The following is a 9907-nucleotide window of genomic DNA, read 5'->3' as shown; positions in this document are numbered from 1 at the left end:
GTTGCGTATGTGTATCGGTAGTTATTTAATTACTTCAAATTTAGTGTTCCTCGTCTTTTTTTTTTTTTTTTTTTTTTTTAACAAGACGGACACCTTAATTATATGGAAGTCTATGCAAGGTAAGCAGTGTAAACAAGGGTCTTCATTTTTTTAAACGTTTATCCCCATTCAAATACTGTGATTTAGCGGTGTAGAAAAGCTATTTTGTGAACGCCTATAAGTAAATTGGGTGCTATTAGAGTATGCTATCTACCGCCGATTTTGCTATCTACCACCCCTCTCTGGCTATAGTATGATACCCACCATCAGTCCCTAAGGATACGGTCTACTTGCTAATCCGCCTCTAATAAGGAGGATCAATACCGACTTGATAACCTAACGTAACCTTACCTAACTCAACCCAACCTAGTCTAACCGAACCTACAAACTGTTTATAATTTTGCATCCATGTTGTCCTTCCAATAAATATTATTAAACTATCATTAAAGTCCAATGAGGATAAAACACTGGTGGTACGTAATCTATTTGATAATCCTCATCAAACAGGAGGATTAACATTGACGGTAGATAACATACTTTGTAGTAGATACCATACTATAGTAGAAATTCGACGGTAGATAGCATACTATAATAGCACCGTAAATTGTTTTACTGTTTATATAGGCTAATGGAAATGAGGGGACCTTTGTAATTCATTGGGGTAAACTGAAAACCCGCATTTTACAAGCACACCAAACCACCATCTAACTTTAGTTTCCCCACCTAACCTAACCCAGGAGCCATATCCTTACTTAATGGGTGTCAGATTTGGTTACCCAATTGGTATTATTTTACTCTATTACAGGGCAATGTAACCTAGAAAAAAATCTACTTTTTCTTGTAGAAAAGAATGTCTAGGAGAGGGCCACATGAAGATATCAGTGATATTCAATTTATTTTTACTAGAATGTGTAGGAATGTATGTGAATAGTGGTATACGAGTGAGATTATTTAGTGAAAATCAATAATAGTCGAAATATCGACGATCAAACTCACGCTACTCTTGTCTTCCTCCCAGATTTTTTCTAAGTCTGTTGTTATTGTTGACTGTGTCTTGTTTTTGCTCAAATGAGCCCTATAACCACTATAATCCGCAGACAAACTAGTCTACTATGAAGTCTTACACGTTTGGGAGCCTTTGTAGGGTGACGGCCAGATCCCGTAGAAAACGGGAATATTCTGAACTGTGGCTGTCGTTCTAAAAACGATTTTGGCGGGAGAAGCTAACTTAAAAAACCCACCTAACCTATGCTAAAAGTCGTATCCTTACCCAGGGGGCTTCGCCCTCCCGGACCCCCCCCCCCCCCTTACACAACAGTTTCCTTACCTACGAGTACGACGGGAGAAGCTAACTTAAAAAACCCACCTAACCTATGCTAAAAGCCGTGTCCTTACCCAGGGGGGCTGCGCCCCCCCGGACCCACCCCCTTACACAACATATTTAAGATCCGTAGACCATTTCCAAACGTTTTTATTCTATACAAGATAACAGTCGGAGCGATAATAAGCAAATTAGGACGCTTGGCCGTAGCGCTACAAACTACCCCACGTTTGGCCAATCACAGCGCCTATCCACTATGACGTCATACATCTTTGGCCAATCACAGCGCGACAATACAACAGCGCGACAATGCTTTTTCTTACCCAGGCATTTCATTTCGTTCTTAGACATGGAGCCCATAGCAAGCACGTCATCTCATGTTGCACAAGAAGTTGAAATTCCATCTTCTTGTCCTGACTCTTTCCTAACTTACAATGAATTTGTTGTAACTTATTCGGGGAATATTGAAAAACTAGTGGATTTGTGCCAGAGACACCATTTAATTTTACAAAATAAAAATTGTCCTGCATGTCAGGGAACCTTCGCAACGGCTTCATGTTTTCCTCAAAGCAGCAGCACATCTTTATCAACCAACAGGTTAAGGTAAGCTTCATTAATTTATGGAGTATATTATAATGGTGATAGTATAACGATGTATACAGCAGTACCATCACTTTGGATTTGGTTTGATGGATGTGTTAGGTACAGTAGTGTCCTTAAGGGGGGGCGAACTGCCCCCCCCCCCCCCCGGTAGGGGTACAGGGCCCCTAGGCTAGGTTAGGTGGGTGTATTAGGTTTGGTTGTGCCCTGAAAATCACTGTGGCCTTAAGGGGGGGTCGCAGGGGGGCGAACCCCCCCCCCCCCCCCGGTAGGCCTAGGTAGGGGTACAGGCCCCCTAGGGTAGGTTAGTTGGTTGTATTAGGTTCGGTAGTGCCCTGAAAAATCACTTTTCTCCTCCCCCCACCCAAAAACCCCGCTTCCCACTGGGGTCCCCCATAATTGTAGTACAGTAATAGGTTTATGATTACATTTTGTGTGTAAGAGTTAAGTCTTAGTTTCTTTTTTATTCATTTCCTCATGTTTCTATGCACTGTGCAACAATAATCTGGTTGTTTTTTGTCGTTTTTCGAGTTAATACTTGAAAAACGGGTTCGGCCTCCTCCTAGACATTTACCGTAGAAAAAATTACGCTCTTCGAAAATGACACTTGTTCCCGTCGCAAATGAATAGTTCCAGAAATATATATATATATATATATATATATATATATATATATATATATATATATATATATATATATATATATATATATATATATATATATATATATATATATATATACACACAGTGGAACCTCTACACACGAACGTATCTACATCCGAATTTTCCAACATCCGAAGTAAAATTCGAGCAAATTTTTGACTCTACACCCGAATTTTATTTCGACACGAAGTAAACATTACGCCATTGGGCGTCGAGTGCTCAGTTCTCTATTCTTGTGTGTATCGTGTGGTTGTCCTTTGTTTGGTCTGTTATTAACAGTGCTTATTTTCTTCCTTTTCTCACATTTCCTTTTTGATTTTACCTATAATCATGGTGCCTAAGAAGCTAAGTTTCAGTATAGGAAGAAGGCAATTCTTTCATTAGAATTGAAGCAAGAAATTATAGAAAAACATGAGAGCAGTGTGCATGTGAGTGATACTGTATGGCTAAACAATATGGCCGGAATAGGCCTATGATCTCGAGGATCATCAAGCTGAAGGCAGCCATTAAAGCAAATAACCATCGAAGGTGATTACCATTATTACAAGACATCTTAGCAATACCCTGCAAGAGATAGAACGCCTTTTGTTGATAGGGATAAAGGACAAAGAGATTGTTGGCAACGATCATTTGTGAGAAGGGCCAGCGTGATGAACAGAAAGAAAGAAAAAAATGAAGCAAAGAAAACCATGATAGCATTAACAAGCTCTTTTAAATAAGACTTCTCTCTTTTTCTGCTTCTCTCCAAACATAGCTTTAACATGTTCTTTAAATAAAATCTCTCTCTCTCTCTCTCTCTCTCTCTCTCTCTCTCTCTCTCTCTCGTTTTTCTTCGCCGTTATAGTGTTAGATACGTCTATTATTTTTTTTTCCGAGAGAGAGAGAGAGAGATTAAACAAAAATGTGTTTAGAGTACATATGATTTTTAACAGCGTCAACGAGTTGAAAAACAATTGAATGTAACTAAGAAAGTAATAACAGCTAATCTGAATTCCTTTATTAACTAAAACAAATATTGATACAAACACACTCGTGTGCGTATGCACAAACACACACACAGGTGCAAAAATTGCTACGCAGTAAGAGAGACGGTCGGGGAGGAGGTAGAGATGGTGACTGCGATAACATATCGTAACTCGTCACTGAAAGTGATGAAAATAAAAAATCAAAAGGAAAAAAAAAATGTAAAAAATATGAAATATAAAAAAAAAAAATAAATAAGCTAAGTTAGATTAAAATTCCGTAGTGTAAGTTACGGTATGTTATCACAGTCACCATCTCTACCACCTCGCCGATCGTGTCTCCTCGTGCGTGTGTGTGTGTTTGCGCATACGCACACGAGTGTGTTTGTATCAATATTTGTTTTAGTTAATAAAGGAATTCAGATTCGCTGATATTGTTTTTTTAGTTACATTTAACTGTCTTTCAACTCGTTAACGCTGTTAAAAATCATATGTACACAACACATTTTTGTTTAATCTCTCCTTTTTGTTTAATCTCTCTCTCTCTCTCTCAGAAAAAATTAATAGACGTCTCTAACACTAACAGTGAAGAAGAACAAGAGAGAGAGAGAGAGAGAGAGTATTTATTTAAAGAACATGTTAACACCATGTCTACCTTCTAGCCGATCGTCCGTCTCCTACTGGCGTAGCAAATCCTACACCTGCGTTGGCCTGTCTCTAAGGTAAAGTGGCGATAAAACACATTTTTTATTTATTATTTCTTTATAATTATCTTTTTTACATGCTTCTTTCATATTATGCAGTTATGTTATTGTTATGTGTAATTATGTGTAGCCATTTATTAAGGATTTATTATGGGTTTTTAGGCTGAGGAACGAATTAAATGAATTGCCATGTATTCTTATGGGAAAATTCGTTTCTACATCCGAAGTTGGTTGTGGAACGAATTAAATTCGTATGTAGAGGTACCACTGTATATGTATATATATATATATATATATATATATATAGATAGATAGATAGATAGATAGATAGATATATATATGGATATATATAGATATCTATATATATATATATATATATATATATATATATATATATATATATATATATATATATATACAGTATATCCTACGATAATGGGGGACCCCCAGCGGAAACTCGGGGTTTTGGGTGGGGAAAACATACTGGGGAAACGATATTTAAACGTAAAACAAGCCTTTTCTTCTCTATACATTACCTTCTTGAATGTATAATAAACGGAGGAAAAGACAAAACAGTATAACTAGATAAACTTTGGAGGCGCCGTTGCAAAGGCTATGTCCCATGAAAAAATATGGTAACCAGAGCTGCCAACGTGTGATGTAGATCAACTGTTAGCGTAACATGCTAACATTAGCAGTGTTTCTCATTTGATTTTTCTCATTCTACTTGCTGGTTGTAGTCGCCCCCGTTCGTTCATTTGTACATAGCAGGTTTCAACCTTCTGCGCAGAGACTCTTCCTCCACCAATAGGATTTCTTCTTCTCTAATCATGAAATGTAACTATTCGTCTTCTCCACCAGCTCTGTCCAAGTCTATTACTTGATCAGTTATGTAATACCCTCGTATACATATTACGTTTGACCCCAGTATTACTCGTTTTATTATCCGATACCTTATAAAATCACCTCATTTTATATACCCATCGGTAATAGTATAGAACACCACGCTCTCCATTTACTCCAATATAATGTAATCCTGCAGTTCTCATCTTCTTGCACAGTAATTAGGTGGTTATTTAAATTCTGGGAAAGCAATGATTAGCAAGATATGTTGAAGAGGGGAGAAGGGATTATAAAAAGAAAATAGCTCGGTTTCCTCACTAAACGTCATGGAACTGACGTCAACATAGTCAACCAAACAGATCGTTATGCCAGCGTACATAAACAGAAGTTCGTGATGCCAGCGTACATTTGATATACTGTATATTCAAAATATACTTAATCAAGAATTGTGATTACTCAAAAGTGTCACTATTTGTAAATTGCATATTTTAAGGACACTTTTGAGTAATTAATCCATTTTTAATTAAGTATATTTTGAATATACAGTACACTAAATCAAATGTACGCTGGCATCACGAAATTCTGTTTATGTACGCTGGCATCACGAATTCTGTTTGGTTGACGATGTTGACATGTCAGTTCCAAGTCGTTTAGTGAGGAAACCGAGCTATTTTCTTTTTATAACCCCTTCCTCCCTCTTCAACATATCTTGCTAATTATTGCTTTCCCAGAATTTAAATAACCCCCTAATTACTGTGCAAGAAGGTGAGAAATGCAGGATTCCATTATATTGGAGTAAATGGAGAGCGTGGTGTTCTGTACTATTACCCACCCATCAAATATTATTCATCATACACTCCATTTTATCTTTATATTTTACTTTTATACATTTTGTTATCACCTTCTCACTCCCAGATTTCACATAAATACTTGCTCTGGACAAGTTTCCCATTCTGGTTCATTTATGTTTACTCTCTAGACTCCGTTGCTTTTCCGTTAACCAATCACGAACCTATACGTATGTAAAGTTTGCACAAGGCGGTTAATATTTCCCTACCGCCACCTTCCAACAAACCCTTTTCCGTGGAAATCTTTGCCCCAAGTCATGTCTTTGTTTGTTCAAGTGACGTCTTTTTGCGTATTTTACGATTGAAGTTTTAGAAAATTTTAACGACTTCAGTAATCCATACTTTTCAATATTAAACTTACCCGATAATCATGTAGCTGTCAACTCCGTTGCCCGACAGAATTCTACGGAAGGGATACGCCAGCGATCGCTATACAAGAGGGGGGTGTACTCACAAGCGCCACCTGTGGCCAGGTACTGCAGTACTTCTTGTTGACACCACTTCAATTTTTCCTCTGTCGTGCTTCCGGCAAGACGTTCATGGATACGCTTATAATTTTGGAGTCTTGTTCACGGTTTTTGGTGAAGTATTGCTCTAAGATTTCAGCTTTCGCTATTCAGGAAGTTTTATTATTAGCTTAGCTAGCTTTTGGAAATAATTATGGTGACGAAGAGAGTATGAACTCTCTTTCACCTTTAAATGGCCGACCCTTCCCTTAGACGGAAGTGTTGGTGTCTAAGAGAGTATAGACTCTCTTTCTTAATTTTGCTTAACAAAAGTTATAGATTTATTTTATATCTCTCCGCCTTTTATAGGCCTCTTCGATTAACTTCCTTTTTTTATAAAATTATTAAATTAATTTTTATATTTGTTTATATTCGACCTTTCCTAATAGTAGGCGGTCTTTTCTTGTACCGAAGTTAATTAACATTGAGCCCGTCATTTCGGTTTTACCTGTTAACATATTATGCTATTTTAATGTTTTTGAAAGAATTTCTTTGATAGTCTCGTACTGTTTCAAAGTTGAACTAACGTTTTGTTTTGTCTCTGCAGTTGTTGACGTTCAGAACGTTCAACTTGCGCTCTATCGTTACGATAGAGAGAGAATTTTCACGGTGTCACGTTGCAGTAAGAGTAAACCGTTTATAATGTTTTGTTCATTCTTTCTTAGCTTAATGGTTTTAATTCTAATAAAGGAACTCTTTATTTGGGAAATCTTTCAGTTTTTTTCCTTTAACAATAATATGTTTTAACGAGTATATATGATTGGGCTCTTCTCTCAGGTTCTAAGTCAAGAGAGAGAGAGAGAGAGAGAGAGATAGAGACGGAGGGAGAGAGAGCTGGATAAACGTTTCCTTCAAGCGAGTAACGTTGTTATCGTTTTTGCTCTTCTCCCTAGTCTCTTTAGGGGAAGAAGGTAAACGTTTCTAGAGTTTATTCTTGTTCTCAAGCTTTATGTGGTGAGAGATTTTAAACGTAGTTTATTTGATCTAGTGTTTAGTCTCTTTCCAGCCACTGAATTATTTATCTTTCATTAGATTTTTCTGTTACATTGTAATTCTGTTTTCGCAATTACTAACTTTTAAAGAAGGATAGAATTGCGTGTTTCAGGTACAAACCACTTAAAGTTTCGAGTTCAGTGAAATAAGTGCAAACAGAAATTCAAAAGTGATAAGTGATTAGCGCAAAGTGTGTCAGTGTTGTGCGTGAGGGTACTTCTTGCGTGCCAGTCGTCCTCCCAGTCCGGGACCTCTTGCAAGCTCCCAAGCCCAGGGGAGAAGCAATGTCGAAGGGCAAAAGGGTTCGGCAGGCCTTGATCGGCGCACAGAAGTATCCTCGGTGGTTGCGGGCGTGTCTTACAGAGACCGTCACTCCCACCCGCAGACGATTGAGCCCTTATTTTACTCGTCTGCAGAAGAAATTTCGGGGAGATAACGCTGGACTCAGGTCTCAAGACCTCTTAAACGTAAAGTCCAGACTTCTAGAGTTCAACAACCCGGATGCAGTCATTGGGTTAGCTCTGACTCTCCGCAGTCATCAGGTGACTGCACACCTCCTAAGAGAGGTAAGGTGATGCCGCAACAGACCTCATCTTCTGTTAAGGCTTTGCCTCAGCAGACCTTAGCGTCTGCCGACCCCAAGATGACTTTGCTGCAGTCCATGCAGTCACAGCTTGCGGTCTTAATGCGTGAGTGTCAGGCTGAGAAGGTTACACCTCCTCCTGCGATCGCTCCGCCTCACCGCAGTCCAGTCTGCCAGGCGTACGATGTTGAGGTTCCTCAGGATACCTTACCGCGTACTGAGTTGCCAGTTACCAGCGGTGTGCAGCAACCTCCGCCTTCCTTAAGGCAACCTCAGCAATGGGAGCAGGAATCTTATGCCTTACTTCCTCCGCTTCCGCTTGCGGTTCCACCAGCGAGGCAACAATCTCTTGAGGTACGACAACCTCTTCCATCAATGAGGCAGCCACCTCAGCACTCGCTGCAGCGACCTCAACCCTCCTCAAGGCGAGAGCCTCTACTCCTTAGGCTAGCACCTCAGGAACCTCAACTCGCGAGACAAGAACTGCGTTCTGCGCAGCCGCTACCTCAACTCTCGCAGCTCACACCTCAGGAACCTTAACTCGTTCCTCAGGAACCTGCTACTGCGCATCCGCAACCCTTACAGCAAGCGCAACTCTTGAGGCAGCAACCTCATGCTATGAGTCAGCCACCTCAACGCATGCATCTGCCACTTTCTCCTCAACTTGAGCCTCTTCCCATTCAACTTGGAAATAACAAATGACAATAATAACACCTCATTACTTTCATAACTTGCATTTGTAATCATATACATGTATGCCTGCACAAACATTATGATAATGGAGGTTATTTGTATTACTTATATAAAAATATATATGTATTCCTTGCAATATATTTTTAACAAAATCGCAAAATATGGCAAAATATCTTCAAAACAAAAATGAATCATGAGTTATGAATGTAAGGTAAATATTATGTTGATATTAAAACCCCATGCAAGCATGCATGAAGTAATGCAGTGTTGCCAACAGGGCGAGTTTCCCTTTCCTGAGGTAAAGTAGATTATAGTACATTTAGTGTAGCTTAATTCTACGATTATCATGCCGGCTATCAAATTCATCAACAAAACAGTCTAAATCAATTCCCTCGGCACGTGCACTTTCAATGGACGGTAATGCGATATTACTCACTCTAGCACTGGTCATGGAATTTCTGAGAAATGTTACACGCCATGCAACACGCTCTGCTTACCTTACAGCATGCTCTACATACAGCATGCTCTGCATACAGCATGCTCTGCATACAGCATGCTCTGCATACAACATGCTCTGCATACCTTACCGCATGCTTCTCAGTCACACATCTTTGGTTGTTGCCAACTCACTAGACTGTCAAGCAGTTTCATAACGTTGCCTTCTAGTCTGCTGCTTTTGCACCAGTGAAACCCTCACTGAGAGAACTTAGCTTTTCTCGGATATGGTCCCTGTAGATGAGAAAGTGCTTTTCTCCCTCCTTCTGATATTCCCTTGAGGACTCTGTCATTTGGAGAGGAGCCTTTAGCTGCGTAGCCTCCTAGGGACTTTTATTTAAGCATAACATGCTCCCAGGGAAGGTAATGGTTCCACTTCAGTCGCTAACCCCGTCTGTTACCACACCTGCTCCCATAGACCTTGAGCTGTGTTGCAAGACATGCAGTCCAAGCTTAGTCCTTGTTAGAGGATTTTTTTGTTTACGGAGTCAGTGTGTCACTGGGAAGACGTTCAACAACCAGCAGAAGTGACTTGTTGTGACGCAGTGCGGCAACCTCAGCAACCCGATAAGGAGTTGTCTGTACGACCCAGACAGTCTAGACAGCTTCGGGTTGTCACTGTACTTCCTCGCTTCCCCATGGTTGACAGTTCACAGA

At 39.6% G+C, this 9907-nt stretch overlaps 1 long non-coding RNA gene across 1 annotated transcript in view; it reads left to right on the top strand.

Annotated features, from left to right (window-relative positions):
* Nucleotides 1-61: 61 nt before the first annotated feature.
* The window catches only part of LOC137615199 (uncharacterized), a 60542-nt gene continuing 50696 nt past the window's right edge, over nt 62-9907 (top strand). Inside the window, exon 1 of the long non-coding RNA XR_011039192.1 lies at nt 62-119. This is a non-coding gene — a long non-coding RNA (uncharacterized lncRNA). The remainder of the gene's footprint in view (nt 120-9907) is intronic.

Source organism: Palaemon carinicauda, chromosome 21, assembly GCF_036898095.1.
Source record: "Palaemon carinicauda isolate YSFRI2023 chromosome 21, ASM3689809v2, whole genome shotgun sequence".
Classification (NCBI taxonomy): Eukaryota; Metazoa; Arthropoda; class Malacostraca; order Decapoda; family Palaemonidae; genus Palaemon; species Palaemon carinicauda.
Note: the sequence above shows the minus strand (reverse complement) of the source record. Positions and strands in the feature narration are given on the sequence as shown.